The sequence below is a fragment of the Zalophus californianus genome, chromosome 13, assembly GCF_009762305.2.
Source record: "Zalophus californianus isolate mZalCal1 chromosome 13, mZalCal1.pri.v2, whole genome shotgun sequence".
Taxonomy (NCBI): Eukaryota; Metazoa; Chordata; class Mammalia; order Carnivora; family Otariidae; genus Zalophus; species Zalophus californianus.
In genome coordinates, this window is record NC_045607.1 from 72,883,577 (window position 1) to 72,899,585 (window position 16,009).

The 16,009-nt window shown below is 38.8% G+C and overlaps 2 long non-coding RNA genes across 6 annotated transcripts in view; one reads left to right on the forward strand and one right to left on the reverse strand.

Moving 5' to 3' along the window:
* LOC113934440 overlaps window positions 1-16,009 on the forward strand; it is a 187,583-nt gene that overhangs the window by 18,249 nt on the left and 153,325 nt on the right. For 3 of the 4 annotated variants that reach the window (XR_003523678.1, XR_003523679.1, XR_003523681.1), the window contains exon 2: window positions 9,088-9,223. The exons of the other annotated variant lie outside the window; for it this stretch is intronic. This is a non-coding gene — a long non-coding RNA (uncharacterized LOC113934440). The remainder of the gene's footprint in view (window positions 1-9,087; window positions 9,224-16,009) is intronic. 4 annotated transcript variants of the gene reach the window in all.
* On the reverse strand, window positions 795-15,162 carry LOC113934439. Of its 2 annotated transcripts, none has more exons than XR_003523677.1 (4): window positions 15,103-15,162; window positions 14,471-14,613; window positions 8,203-8,287; window positions 795-1,574 (listed from the first exon to the last, which is right to left on the reverse strand). It is a non-coding gene; the product is annotated as an uncharacterized LOC113934439 (long non-coding RNA). The 2 variants fall into 2 exon arrangements; XR_003523676.1 differs by having other exon boundaries at window positions 15,053-15,156.

The following is a 16,009-nucleotide window of genomic DNA, read 5'->3' on the forward strand; positions in this document are numbered from 1 at the left end:
AACCTGAGGTGCCTGGATCTAGTGAAAGTAGACCATACAGTATGTTCCCTGTGCATTCCAGGGCAAAGTTCAGGAAGATGTGTGAATATATGTGAGAAAGCATTCCAATTCCCATCATGTGCAAGATTCACATAGATTTGCTTGTCTAATGGGATAGCCTTGCAGGAGATCTAAAGCCCCTCACGGAATAATACTATCTAACACTGTTCTTCTAGACCTAAGTGTAGAAGGATGATAGGAGGGAAAACTTCCCTCTGCTCCAAGCCAAACCAAACAGAAAGCACAATCCATAACCTATAATAACTTAACCCAGATGGTCATATTTTCTTTAGACTGCTAACCATTTCCAGTGAATTCATTAGTTTCGGTGTTTCTTCTTTTCTATTCTTGTAGTTAACATTTTGGCTTGCCAAATTCTAGCCATCCAAGAACAGGAGAGATCAGATGCTTCAGATTAAACAGTTCAAAGATGCTTTAGATTAAACAGTTCAAAGTCGGTGACATTTAGTTAAAATAAACAAATGGAACAAAATGGACTGCAGACTCATAGGTCCAAAAGTTAAAACTCGTTGACTGAGACTTAGTGCTATTAGATGGTTGATTTTACTCAGAACTGAAGAGCTCAGGAACAATAAAGCCAATAACAGTGGCACCAAAGAGAAAATGGGACTGTTATGTTGAAGGAATGGTCCAAACTCGCCTGTTGTGTGGCATTATTTTAAATCCCAGCAAAATTTCCAAGTAAAATAAAACAACTAAAACAATGAGAAACTAAAACAGTGGGTGAGAATATGTTGGTCATTAACATCTTCAACTTGGGGCGTTGTGATGATTCAGGGTAGGAAATCAGATGGGAAGGAACAAAATTAAAAGTTAAAGAGAACAAGAACCCAAAAAAGTCTGGCTCAGAGAATTATGTGCATACATTTATATTTTAACAATTCTCCATCCGCTACTAGATGCATTTGAAAATGAAAAACAAGGGCTCATGACTGACTAAGAATAACTTCAAGACCTATCACCAGTCGTTTTTACCCAACACCCCTTTGCTTTCCAAACTCATCACTTTGCTTTGCAGATAAAGATGTTCTTAGCCTACTTTGAATACTATTTTTCTTTGTCCTTCATGTCCACCATGTATATTTGCAATTGTCCTTGGTCATCTCCCTTTACTTCTTCACAGCACTGCTTAAATCTAGCACCTGCCTAATCCCCCCCTCCCCCATTTTAAAAGGTTCAACTTCTTCTTCAATACAAAAGGAAACGTACCTCTCCCTGGACATCTAGGTACCATTCTGCACATGTCCACATGGTCTTTGTTGGCATATGTACTTTGCAAGGACAAGAGTCAGGTGTTTTGTAAGCTTGTACGATTCCTCCTCCTATTCCATCATCCATATAGGTATTTAGTAAATGTTGAATTGAAGTGAATTGCTTTCCAGTGCATTTTTTGGCACATGTACTTCAGTAGGTCAAAATTCTTCTCTTTTTGCAGTGCTTAGTGGTTTTCTTTTTGAATGAGTTCCTGACCAGGCCAGAGTTGTTGGATATCTCTGAAAGTTGTTCACAGCTTGCTAAACAAGGAAGCAGCATGATTATATTACTATATTGTAGACATGTCCCTGGTTTAAACATCAAGGAAATTCTATTTATGTTTTACAATGGGTTGTTCTTTCTCTTTTGTTCTCATTTCTCCTCCCTCTCTCCCTTCCTTCTTTCCTTTCTTCTTCCTCTCTCCTTTCTCCCTCCCCTCTTTTTCTTTAGTTCTTTTTAACAAAGCTCTCTTGTGAAACTCAAACGTTTATAGCAGGATCAACAGCAGTGAAGGGCTGTCTTTTTCAGCCCCACAAAGCTGGACAAATGCAACTCCAGAAGCCTGGCCTCATACCTCAATTGCGGAAGGTGTCAACAAATATGAGCTGAATCAAGGCTGGCCGAGCTCTCTACTTGGGAATGGCATTGGCTCCAACAGCGGGAACACTGAGTTTCTAGCTTCAGGCTTTCAGTTCTCTCTATAGCTTAATGGCTCACAGACCTTTTATGAGACAGCTGGATAACAATGTGCTTTTATGACAGCCTGACTCTTTTTTCCCCTTTTAAATCTCAAACTGTACTGTATAAGACATTCTGTCTCCTATCGTTCCATCAACAAGGCCTGAATAGCCAAGGCAAGTGCTCCTGAAGCACTTGTTTATTTCCTTGGATTTTTTTTTTTTCTACAATAAAAGAATAAGGGGAAAGGAAGGTCCCAGATGTGAAAGATGGCTGGTAAAGGCCTCTGTGTGAGGTCCTTGGTGAGAAATCTCATTCTAAAGATCTGGGTGACTGGAATTTCCTTTCCTCCCATCCCCCGCAGACATCCCCCTCCCCAATAACCTTCTAATACAAATCCTTAAGCATTAAGTCAGGCGGAAAATGAGTCTACTCTACATTTATCTTCCTGAATGGCAGTCAACTCCCGCTTAATCTTTCAACATATATTTGTTCAATGGATCAACAGATTGTGTAAGCAGCATGACGGTTGGGTTTAGAAATGTGTCTGCTCATGTTTGGTTTGTGCTGAACCATTGACCATTTTGTTTGTGAATCCATCATAAATTATATCTCCGAGTTACCCAGCACTAGGAATGGGGACAGAGGACAGTGCTCATACAGGCAGAAAGACTTTTAGTCACTGTCATTTTCCAGTATTGAGAATGCTGACTTGTTTTATTTTGGAATGCTTTCTAATATTTTCAAACTAGAAAACCTCAATGTTAATTCCTTTCTCTTTTCCCAAAGGTGTCTCTTACATATTCTTCTCCTGTCCTTTCCTCATTAAAACAAAGTAGGCTTTGAAGGCACAGAGTAGTTAATAAAAAAGTATAACATATTAATAAGAAGGCTAAGAATTAAAAATCTGTGACTCTTTGGACATACTGGTTCAAATCACTGCTCCTTAAAAGTGGGAAGAATTTATGTGTTAAAAGATTGTTGCATCGGTCAATCAACTCATCACACAACTGATTTGACCTTTTATTTTTTTAAACAAATTGTCAGTTTCATTAAATTTTCAAGTTATTATTCAACCAGTCAACCAGTATTTACTGTGTTCCTACTTCATTAAATGCAGTGGAAAAAATATAAAAAGGTGAAGACAAATTTCCTAACCTCAACAATTTAAGTCAAGTTGGAGGAGTAATATATATGTTTGTTAAAAGATAGTATGAGGATTCCTAAATAAAAATGAGGGGATGAGAAAGTTTGTGTTGTAGTAGTATAGTTTCTTTACAAGAAGGAATGGTTTGCAGGGAAGTTTTATTTGTTTGAAAACTGTTCAGTATTTACTGAGCACAGTATTTTTGGGACACTGAGCATATAATGCAAAATAAGATTTACTTGCTGGCCTCATGATGCTTAAGATTGAAATAGGAAGAGTGGACGTACAGCTGTGGATGAGGAAGGAAGATTGATGTCAGCCATCATATGCCCATGTCATGCCCAACTCCTGTCCAAGTCAGGAACTGAGTTGGGGAGCTATAGGAAGACCTGCTGGTTCTGACATGTAGATTTTACATGTCATAGTGGAGCCTTGTTAGATAAAAGGACATTTCCATATATTTTAAGTGTAATATTCTTACATTTCAAAATGGGAGCATAATCATACTTTGTAATAAGGCGGGATTTTACTTATATCAGTAAAGAATATATTATTTTTTAAAACCTACTGTTGATGTTGCATTTTAGCCATTCCATCACCCCTGTGCTTCTGTTGCCTTAGTGACTTCCTGTAACAGTTCTGTCAGCTTGGGAAGGTGTTATTATCCTCATTAGAAAGGGAAGGAACCTGCAAGTTCTGGTAGACAAGTACGCAAGGTCATGGAGCCTAGTTAAAGGGAGATTTGACACCGAATCTTTTTTTTTTTAATTTTTATTGTTATGTTAATCACCATATATTACATCATTAGTTTTTGATGTAGTGTTCCATGATTCATTGTTTGTGCATAACACCCAGTGTTCCATGCAGAATGTGCCCTCTTTTAATACCCATCACCAGGCTAACCCATCCCCCTACCCTCCTCCCCTCTAGAACCCTCAGTTTGTTTTTTAGAGTCCATCGTCTCTCATGTGACACCGAATCTTGATTCCTAGCTCTGGGCTTTTTCCTCTTTTGCATTTAGCATCCTTTGATTAAGTTTCATAATGAAGGGTAAGAACCTCAATTTGAAAACTTGTCTATTGATGCTCTTTTTCTACTGGGAAACATTAACCAGTGTTAATGAGTCTTTAGCTCAAGATATGTTTTAATATTTATAGGTGAATTTTAATATTTATAGGTGAATTCGTCTGCAGATGCCAAGACAAATTCTTTGCCAATGGTGATGACCTGTTACGGTGATTCAGCACTGACAGTCTCCACATACATTGAATGTGGAGTAACAGTAATAAAATCAGATACATAACATCCAATAAACAAAATATCAACAAAAGTCCTTTAGGAGCCACTGGATTGAGAGACATTCAGGTTTTGGAGTGTTTTCCCAGATTTGATGGCATTGAAAGTCACAGAGAAGCTGCAGTCCTAGACTCAAAATTGGTAGTGATGGTTTCCTTGATTGCAGAAAAGAGAAACTCACTGAAGCCAGTCCAAGAAAGGAGAATGGGTTGTTATGAGGTTTCATGGGGTCTGTAAGGAAATAGAGCTAGTAGAGGGGCCTTACAAGCCCTGTTGCTGGGGAGACATGGAAACCATATCCTTTCCTTGACTAGTGTAGAGTTAGGCAAACTTTGGGTTAGGTAACTACCCTGGGTCCAATCACTCGAGGGAACCAGGCTGTTGCACACCACTGTTTTTATTCAGAAGAGGGTATGGGCAGAGCTAGCAAGGGTCTGTGTCTTTCATTAAGAGTGTTCTATTTATTCTGTTTACCTTACCCCGCAGCTAATGGTCTCAGTAGACTCTAAATGTTTTCCCCAATTTGATTAAGGTTGATCTGGTTATTTATAATTGTTGAGAAGCATAGCAACATTTTGTTTGCACTGCAGTTTATTATGCAATATTTGATTTCCTCTAAAAACGGGGAAATTGTAATATTCAAAATTACTATATCTGTCAATGACAGGGACAGAAATTAGAATTCTATATATTCTGGTCATATGGACTATGGTTATGCCAATGTTTCCTAATAGAAGAGAAAAAAAGATCATTATTTAGGTATATCATAAATATAGACTCTTTGCTAATAAGGGCCAGAGAAAATATATGAGCTAAGTTTTATCCTTCTTCACAGACATGTTCCTGAAATAAATGCTGCTTTGATTTGGCCTTCTCTTTCTCCTCTCACCCTCTGTGTACATTTCTGGGCAGAAATTTCCATCATATAGTATGAAAACTCTGGGAATCCTTGAAATATTTCCAGGGGACTGAATTGTGTTTCCCCCAAATCCATATGTAGAATCACTAACACTCAACATAAGTGTATTTGGTGATAGGACCTTTATGGAGGTAATAAAGGTTATATGATATCATAAGGGTAGGGATAGAACTGATAGAACTAATGTCCTTATTAAAGATTATTTATTTTGAGAGAGAGAGAGATTGAGAGTGCCCTGGTGGTGGTGGGGGTGCAGAAGGAGAGAAGCAGATTCCCTGCTGCACATGGAGCCTGAAGCAGGGCTCAATGCCATGAGATCATGACCTCAGCCAAAATCAAGAGTCAGATACTTAACTGACTAATGTCCATATCAGAAGAGGAGAGTCACCAGGGAACTCTGTGCACACACAGAGGAAAGGCCATGTGAGGATATAGCGAGAAAGTGGCCATCTACAAGCCAGGAGGAGAGGTTTCAGTAGAAACCAACCCTGCCAATACCTTGCTCTTGCAATTCCAGCCTAAAGAACTGTGAGGAAATAAATTGTTGTTGTTTAGGCCACCCAATCTGTGTTATTCTGTTATGGCAGTCTGAGGAGTCTAATACCAATATTTTTATATATGAGGAAGCTGAAATGCAGAGAGATAAAGCAACAAAGTATTAAGTGAAGAAAATTTGAATTTGAAAACAATTTTGAATTCTGAGTTTTGAATTTGAAAATAGGATTTGAAAATAGCCCCTTCTGAATCTGTGATGATGGTCTTTCTCCTCCCTGTCCTGCCTGTTTAATTCCCCTGAAGACTTAAGAGTTGAAAACTCTTACTGGTGTCAAATTTACAGATAGGTCAGAAAGTTTGGAAGTGATGAAATGCTGGATGAAGCTAGAGGCAGACCCTGATCATTCCCTGGCTGTGATGAGAGAGCTAAGGGAACACCCTGGAGATGGTGCTCCCGGCCGACTCTTGGTGCTGAGTCATACTAAAGTACTTCCAAGGGAAGTAGAAAAATGGGGCCATTGTAATTATCAGCCAGAAATGGAATTGGGGAAGATGAGAGGAAGCTAGCAAATCCACAGGCTATCTCCTCTTTGTATTCAGGCTGGGCATAACCAGACCATTTGGAGCAGTCCAAGAAAGTAGATCTCATGTGGAGGGGGCTAGTATTTGAATAGAATTGGCTTCAACATTCACTGTTAAGGAGATTTTGAAATGTTGCCAGTTAATTTAACAACAGTCTGCCTTAAAAAAAAAATCACATGGGTTTACTTAGCCTTCATTTGTATTTGCTAAGCAAAGCTTATCAGCACATTTCCTCTTAATTTTTTATCTTCCTTGTAAAATGTTCAATGTTGAATTTCACCAGTATTTTCTTTTTATCCCTGAATGATGGAAACCTCTGATTTTTTCCCCTTTCCTCTTTAGAGAGAAGAGGAACATTTAGAATTTGCCCTGGAGATACAATGTCTTCCAAATATTAGCTCAGGGAATAGAAAGGCTCTGAGTTGCCATGTGCTGTTGTTTGCTAGAATAAATAATCATATAAAGGCCTTGCTCTTTTCACTCCTTTCTCTTTCAGCAGAGTTCAAACCAGGGTTATTTGCAGGTATCCTCTTGAATCCAGTTGAAAGACTCTGAATATCTTGGCTTTTCAGTCTTGCTTTTGCTTTTTCTTTTCCATCACTGTATTCCTTTTTATTTCTTTCTAGGTTCCTGACCTTATTTCTTTATTTCTTTCAAATAATAGGAGCTCTTCAGTGTGTGAATGAGTGTACACGTGTGTGTGTGCGCGCATGTGCGTGTGTGAACCAAGAAGAAGAGGCTGTAAGGCAACTAGAGCGTTTATTTGGGGTCTTAGGGATTCAATGCAGAAGACATACTGTGGACTGAAATTAGAAATTGAAATTGTGCCCCAGATTACAAGCAGGAAGTGCAGATTTATAAAGGCAAAAAACCACAAGGTTACATAACGTGGTTTGAGGGAATTATGATTGGTGCCGACAAAGTTAAACTGACTATCTAATACAGGATTGGCTATTAACCTAACAGGTGTTACATTACCTCTCTTTCAGTCCAAAGTAGAGTGATATCTTCCAGAAGATAGCCTAGGTGCAATGGATAAGGGTCAAATGTCTGTGATATTCCAAAAATTGAAACAGGAGATGTGCATAGGCCTTTCTTCCTCAGTATCCTCCAGACCCTGTTTTGAATGACTCTCTTAGCGTTTCTCACTTCACTTTGGAATGTTCTTTCACGGTGTTTATGTGTGTTTATGTAGATGTGTGTATCTGTGTCTGTGTGTATGTGTGTGGGGAGTGGGTATGTGGTGTTTCTACCCTTTAAAAGTGACACTGATTGTACCATTGTCAAATTCCCAAGGCTCTGCCATCCATAATTATAATTGCTAAATATTGATAGACTAAAAGTCAAATAAATGAATGAATTATGAGATGCATATGGAATACAAATAAAGATCTTAAATATCCATTCCCCACATTGATTGCTGTTTAGAAAGTAGAATATATAAAACGCATTGAGACGCCTCAAGGAATCAGGGTTATGATACTCTGGGCTGTTTCTCCAGTGTTCACTTAGACACTTTTAAAAACAGGATTTTTTTTTTTTTCTGTTTTGAAAGAGTAAACACCTTACAAGCTGAAAGTCATCAAAATTCTGCCTTTCCCTACTCATCATACATTACATTTGCCAAGCACAGATTAAGGCAGATTATTAACCTACTCAATTACAATGGAACTCCTATGGAAATGTCTATTAGTACCGCATTAATATCTCATTAGTTCATCATGTTAATGTTATTACAATGGTTACCAAAGGAATTGGTGCTGATTGATACCTAATTTTGAAGGGTTGTTGCCCCAAGCATCATTTAAGAGGGAGGCTCAAGAGTAGAGGTGGAAATCTGCTTTCTGTCTTCTTCCCTAAAAAAAGAAAAGGAAAGGAAAAAGAACAAATGAATATTCCTGGCAAAACATGCTGCAGAGGCTGCATGAGACTCAAGATATAAATCTATTTTGACAGGTGTAGTCATTATTCTTATCATCTAGGAGAGCATTATTCTTTTTGTTTTAATGGCAGAGATAGCAGGAAGACAAAATTTGCCTTCATGTGAATGCATCAAAATGTAATAACAATTAGCTAATAAAATAAATTATTACTAATGATGATAATAGCATGTCTGTGTCTTTACAATGAATGTGTAGCTCTACTTATTTACATCTTTCCCCAGAGGAGTTCAAGTAGATTTATAGAAGTTAAACCACTCCCACCTCTCCATTCATTTGCATATATTAAAAGAAATAAATCATAGAAGCTGATCGTACCATTTTATAAGGAAAATTATGTCTCTGCAGTTTCACGTCTTTGATGTAGTTAGTAATTCTCCATATTTGGAAGGTTTGTGCAGCAATAAGGTCAGTGGCACCAAGACTGGAGTCTAGACTTCATGACTTTGGGAGAATATTAATCACCGTATGCCCAGGCTTTCTGGCCCTGGTGGGGAGCAGATGGCTGTGGGGGTGTCCTACACAGCAAATCAGAGCTGGCCTTTAAGACAGATATGAAGAAGAAAAAGTCTGTTGCTGATGCTGTCTTATTTTCTATACTTTCCCCACCTGTCTCTCTGCTTTTCACTGAGACTCCAGAGCTCTCATGGTCTTTTCAATGAAATTTTGGGGTGGTTTGTCATAGTTAACCTTTTACTTTGTTTCTGTTTACTTAGAACAACAACAACAAGTTGTTGGAGGTTTGCAGAGAAAGGAGAAATTACAAGATGGACCTCTTGAAGAGTGGCAGAGTAAATTGTATCAGAAAATGTTGAATGAGGTTCAAGTGGCAGTGTCGAGGCCCCACGTCAGGTTTGTACACACATTGAATGGTGATCATTAGTGTTGTTGTGGGGCTTTCTCCTGCCATGTTCAGCTGCTTGGATGCGGGCACCCGGTCAGACTGGGATCTTGCTGGGTGTATAAGACAGAGGAGAGAGATACAAGGACACAGCAGGCATATATAAGGGTGAGGAGGCAAATAAGAGTGTGTAACAGACAGTGAAATGTAAGGGCACTGAATGGGAGGTCCCAATATGATTGAAGAATTACTGGATCAGTATTGTTGGAGGGTTGGGCAAGAACAATAGGAGATGGTGATCTAAATGAGATTCTTGAAATTGAGATTTTGGAGGCAGTATGGTTGGTAATGACAAGGTCTAGGACATTAATATGGGAGGCCAGTTAATATGGTTAAACCATTAATATGGTTTCAGACCAGTGAAAGGTAAATTACTGCCACAAGGGCAGGCTAATGTGGTAATCTAATCAGATAACATATGTTTCCATGTCACTGGGGAATTTTAGAGATTGGGGGAAAACAATTGTTTGGAAATCGAGATAAGGAACAGGAGGGGGAAGGAACCTGGCCTGTCTTTAAGCCTTGTTAAATATTGGATATGAGAATCAAAACAGCCACTGCTTGAAAAGGCTGCTCTTTAAGTGGTTCCTGGAAACTCCAGCTGCAGCAAGAAGGTGCAGAAGGGAGGTTACCAGCGTAGCAGACTTTGGGTTCCAGAGGGCACAGTTCAATGTGTTAAGGAGTCATCTGAGTCATGACTCAGATATTGAGTCAGAATAGAGGAGGTACAAGTGCATATGGGGATTGAGTCTGAGTGGTAAGAGATGAATCTGAGGAGTAGAGAGAGTGAGAAAAAAATATTGTAAGCCCCTGATATTTTAGAGTTTATGAGCATAGCACAATCTAGCATAAATTAATTAATGCAGTCCTTTAAAGGAAGGGGAACATTCTTCTGTTTCCCTTTCTCCTTTGTACTGCTTGGAATATGGATAAGAAGATTGACACTCTTAATTAGTTAGGACTGTGAGATAACATGCTGAGGTGTAAGAGAAAAGAAACCCAAGTCCTTGATGACTATGAAGCTGCCATACCTACCATGTGCTAGCTACCTCTGGACTTCTTTTTTGGGATAAAGAAACTTCTCTGAAATTTAACACAGGAGAGAAAATGATAATAATCCTTCCTTAATTAGAATTGTGGTCAAATGGGAAGAGAGAGCCAAAATGGGCAAAAAGATTGTAAAGAGAGTGAAGCTCCCCCTTGCTATAAATGCATGTTTTTCTTTAACTTTTATTTCAGTAAATTTAAGAAAAACTTGTAAATGAGATTGTTGAGTAATCCTGGCAACCATGAGGTATGCTGGAAAATCAGATATGGGAGAATGCCATTTTGCCATTACAGTTTTCAAAAAGAGGAAGAGAGACTCTGCAACTATTGAATTATGAGCTTTATTTTATTTCCTGGAGTTCCAAGAAGAGGAAGTGGTTGGGTCATCATTACAGTAACCTCATTTCCTTCTTTGACAGATATATTGGACTATGGTGCCAGGGGAAATGTGGCAGAGTGTACTTTTGAACTAAAGCAAGGCATTTGAAGGGGCTTTCAAAATGTCTTCATAGATCAATTAGAGGAATATTGGTTTGCATAGAAGATCGAAAGAGTGTATGAAGGGTAGTTCCTATGGGACAACCTGCAAGTTATTTCTATTTTTGCTCCCTGCCTTGGTGCCAGCTTCATCATAAGGGTTGGCTCCCCCTTGTGGTTAAAAGATGGCTTCATTAATATTTGCCAGGAATAGGGAGAGGGTTCCTTCAGGATCATTCCTCTGAGGAGTCAGGAAGCTTCTTTCCTGGATTGTGACAACAAACCTTTCTCATGTTTTATTGATTCCAGTTGGATTAGGAGTCCATCCCTGAACCAATTACTCTGTCCAGATAAAATGAATACTCTGCTTGGCTTAGGGCTGACTGGTTAGGGGTGGAGTTGGCTTCATGGGGCAGGAAGGGTATACAGTTTTGTATCTCTATATCTCTATATATCTATATCTAGAGAGAGCTGAGTAGTCAACAGAAAATGAGGGAGTGGATTATTTTGTAGGCAAACATAATATTCACTATTCTTGAAAGATTTTGAGGGTAAGGTTCTTGAATTCAGAAAGTAGAAGTTTAAATGTTGATGACACAGGCATTCTGATAGATTTGTCAGGATTGCCTTAGCCACAAAATACACTCCAATTAATCAAACGAGTGAACTGAAGGAGCAGAATTGTTTATCATTATCCATCTTATGGCAGATACATGTTGGCCCAAAACCATGATTTTGGTTTAATTATAATCAAGGTTAACACTTCTACCTGATTATAATTGACCAATATGTTTACATTTTTTAGAACATTAGAGGAGGATTACGTTCTCTTAATGGCTCAGAATGACAACCAGTCTTTTTTTTTTTTTGATCACAGGATGGCGTGTATCTATTTCAACAGATTGCTCAGGTATAAATTAAAAAGCAAGTGGCTATAGTCTTTTTTTGTGCTGCTTAAAATAGTGGTTTGAAATACTTAAACTTTAGTGTAATTTTTAAGATGATATTAAAAAAAAAAAAAATCTCAAAGGACCCTTACATGTCTTAGATCATTTTATTGAGATCATAGTGACATATCTTGTTAAAAATGCTTAGAATTGTCCAGTACTTTCTGCTATTTTTAACCAGTTTCTTTGTTATGTGAGGCAAAACACATTAATGGTCACTGGCAAAAAGTCCATCTTGAAACTAGCTTATTCCTTATGCCTTTTATTTAACTGAGAATTCAGTGTGTGCAATGTATTGAAAAAGAGACCACAGAATTTGGGTAGATATTTTGTGAAATAATAGATCTGTAGTTTTGGGAAGTTGAGAGAAGCCCCTTTTATAGATAAGTCATCCTTTAGGGTGTGTTCTAAAAGATATAAATCTGATGACATAAAAAAATAATTTTGTAAGATGAGATCCTGTCATTCAAAATATTTAGTGATTTCCCTTAGCAGAAGATTGTCCCCAGAAATAGTTAAATATCACTCAAAAATAGTTAAATATCCTTTAATACCTTGTTAGTCAAACTGTGGTCCATGGATCAGCAAGATCATTATCACAGGGAGCTTGTTAGACCTACACAATCTCACCTCCATCCTAGACCTGCTGAATCTGAATCTGCCTTTTAACAAGATCCCCAGGGGATTCATGTGTTCATTAAAGTTTGATCATAGATTACTGAATCTCAGTTAGGGAGATTTCCACAGTCTACAGAATACTGGGGGCAGGGCCTCATGGGCCAAAGAATTCATGTTTCTTACAGGTCCTCTCATAAAACCTCTTCAGATGTATCACAGAATTTTCATTTTCACTTATAGTGATGGCTACATATAATGTTTCCTGCTAAAATCTGTATTGTTTTATCATTATTATTTTCAATGAGCTATCTCTAGAAGAAAGGCTTTGAAGTCTGGATCTGCCACTTCCCAGCCATCTGACTTTAAGCACATTACTTCAACAGTTCAAGCCTAGTTTTCTCATCTCTAGGAACTCTAGATTCTAGAATAAATCTTCAGGATATCATCTCTAGATGGTATTGATCTTATACTGTTGTGAGGATGAGTTGAGATAAGGTGGGTAAAACATTGTAGCCCCAGGCCTGGGACATGTAAGGAACTCAGTGAGTATTAGTTCCCTTCTTCCTTGCTGGAACATGCACTCCATTGAAACCTTAGATTTATCTACTGTAAATGATGTAAAGACTACTGAAAGTCTTTGCCTGTGTAGCAAAACTGTAATGTGGTTCCTATAAAACATTAGATTTTTAACAGCTCTACTTGCCGAGTAAGTGATTTGCAAAATGATATTTAAATAATTAAATAGAATTGAACTGTTTAGTGTGGTCCATCTGGATGCCAAATTGCACTTGCCAAAATGATAATTTGGATTTTAACTTAATTGATACTTTACTCTTCTTCCTGAATCTGATTTATCAACAAGCTTTGCTGTTTCTCTGCTACTTAGCTTTTACTTAGTGACTGCTTCTGGGGTCTGCTAAAAAGTCTTCATCTTGCTAAGTTTCCTTGGCTTCCCTGCAGTCCTTGTCTAATGAGGAATCAGAGTGTTCCATTCCCTGGTGGTCAAAAATGTGGCTGGGTGGGTTCTGATGAGCTGTTGAGGGGTTGGCTGAGAAGCTGCTTCTGAAAGACAGCCTGGCCTAAGATCTGTAGACTCCTTGGACCACCAGTAGTTCTTTATAGTTAAACTCTTACTCTGTTGTAAACTCCCTGACCACACCATCCCAGGATAAGTGAATTGTGAAATGATTGCTAGACTGCATGGCAGTAGTCAAGGCTCAGAGAGACCTAAGGTCAATGCACAGGCAAATCCATGTGACAGATGATGCGGCAGCCACTCATGGACCCTCTCTTTATATGGGGGGCAGGTCTCCACAATTCCTTCCTACCTAGAGCACTTCACAATGTAGAGCACTTCTCAGTATGCTATCATTTTATTTAAAAATGTTTTTAAAAATTAAAACAAATATAGTAAAGTATAAAAGAGAACATAGCAAATACCCATATTCTTATCACCCAGAATTAATTGTTAATATCCCATTTAACCATCATTTCCTGTACCATTTCCCTTTCTAACACCTCCAAAGGCAGACACCATCAGTAGTTTAATATGGGGCATTATACACCTCTATAAAAACTCTCTCTCTCCATATCTGTAACCAATATGGAATATTATTTTGTGAGTACTTTCTAAAATGTACATAAATGGCATCAAATTGTATCAGTCTTTCTGAGCGTTGCTCCTCTCCCTTCAGCATTATGCTTTTGAGATCCAGCCATGCTGGTAGGCCCAGTTCATTCCTCAGTTTCATTTAACAGGAGTAGAGCTTTCAGTCTTGGAAATAGACTACATTTTACTAATCTCTTTTCAGGATTTGTAGGTTGTGGCTAATATCTAGCAGCCATCAGTAGACCTGTGAATGTACTGGCATTTCTGTTCCAGCCCTAATGGTTTTCTTGTTTAACTAATGGCTGCTGTCTTCATTAGAGATTAGTACATTAATTGAAACCGTACTTAGCCCTCTTGGTAAAGTGATGAATTGTATGTTTTATTCTTTTGTCCTTAAAGCTGAAAGGCAATGTGTGCACCCTTTGGGGAGCTCAGACTCCCTAAGTAAAGGACAGCACATTAAACAGCCCATTTGGTAAGAACAGGAGAGTCTCACTTACATGTCATCTTCTATTTTGTTGGCTCTTGTTAGACACAGACCAATGAAAAGATTACTTCCATGTTTAGGCAGATCCAAGCTTACTCCAGTCTTCACAGCTTGCCTCCCTCGGTGGCTAGTGAAGGAAGTTTCTGTGGCTTCTGACTGTCAAAAAATTTTGTTTATCCTCATTAGCAAAGCCAACAGAGTAATGATACTAAGGTCTTTTGAGGGCATCTTCGGGACACACTGAGTGGAACAGTTATTTTAATGGGAACATTATCCTTCATATAAACTATTATTGCCTAGTTGCCCCAGGTCTCTCTTTCTTCTGACACCGTTTATTAAGAATGTATTCCAGGGGCGCCTGGGTCGCTCAGTCGTTAAGCAGCTGCCTTCGGCTCGGGTCATGATCCCAGGGTCCTGGGATTGAGGCCCTCATCAGGCTCCCTGCTCTGCGGGAAGTCCGCTTCTCCCTCTCCCACTCCCCCTGCTTGTGTTCCCTCTTTCACTGTGTCTCTCTCTGTCAAATAAATGAATAAAATCTTAAAAAAAAAGTATTAAAAAAAAGAATGTATTCCAAATTGTCAAATAAAAACGTAACTGTGTAAAGTTGTCCACTGAAGTGAAATGTGGTACAAAGCAGTAAATTACCCTACATGTTGGATTCCGTCCTAACCTAATCAGGGGGAAGGAGCCTGTAAGCAGGACAGGAGTGCGTGTGAGTGAATGTGCCCATGGATTCCGACCAGGTTTTCCTCCCCATTGTTCTGTAACCCCAGATGACTGTTAAGTCATCTGCAAACTCTGTATGGTCAAGTTCAGTAGTTAATTCTCAATCTTCATCTCACTCTTCTCTTAGAGTATTTGATACAGTTGTTCCCTTCCTCCCTGAAGCACTTTCTTCATTTGGTTTCCAGGGGCAGTGCTTTCTTTTCTCTTGATTATCGCCTGTTTTCCAGTCTCTCTTGTGAGATACGCTTCACCTTCCAGGCTTCTACATGTCAGTATGTCCAAGGCTTCGGTCTTTCCATTTCCTTCCTCTTCTCTCTATACCATTAGATGTGATTACATCTAGTCCATGCCTGTAAGTACCATTTATAAGGTAACCATTCTCGAATTTATATCTGCGGGCCAGATTTCCTCCTTAACTTTCCAACTCATATCTCTCCGCCTCCATGGCAACTTCTCTTGGACAATGAATTGCAATGATTCCTTAAAAACTGTGAAACTGAAATCTTGAGTTCCACACCCCAATCTTTTGTGACTCCAGTATTTCCATTTCAATAAGTGGTCCTTCTGCTTAGCGTATTGCTCAGGCCACAACCCAGGGGGTCATTCCTGGCTCTTTTTCTCACCTTTGTACTTCACATCCATTCTGTTGGCAGATCTGTTGTTTTCACCTTAAAACCATGTAGTGACCATCTATCGTCGTCATCTGTACTGCTGCCACTCTAGTCCAAGTTGCTAAAGTCTCTGGCATGCACTGTGCCAATAGCTTTTACTAGACTCTTTTCCACTCTTGTCACTTACAGACCAGTCACTGCATGGCAGCTAGAAT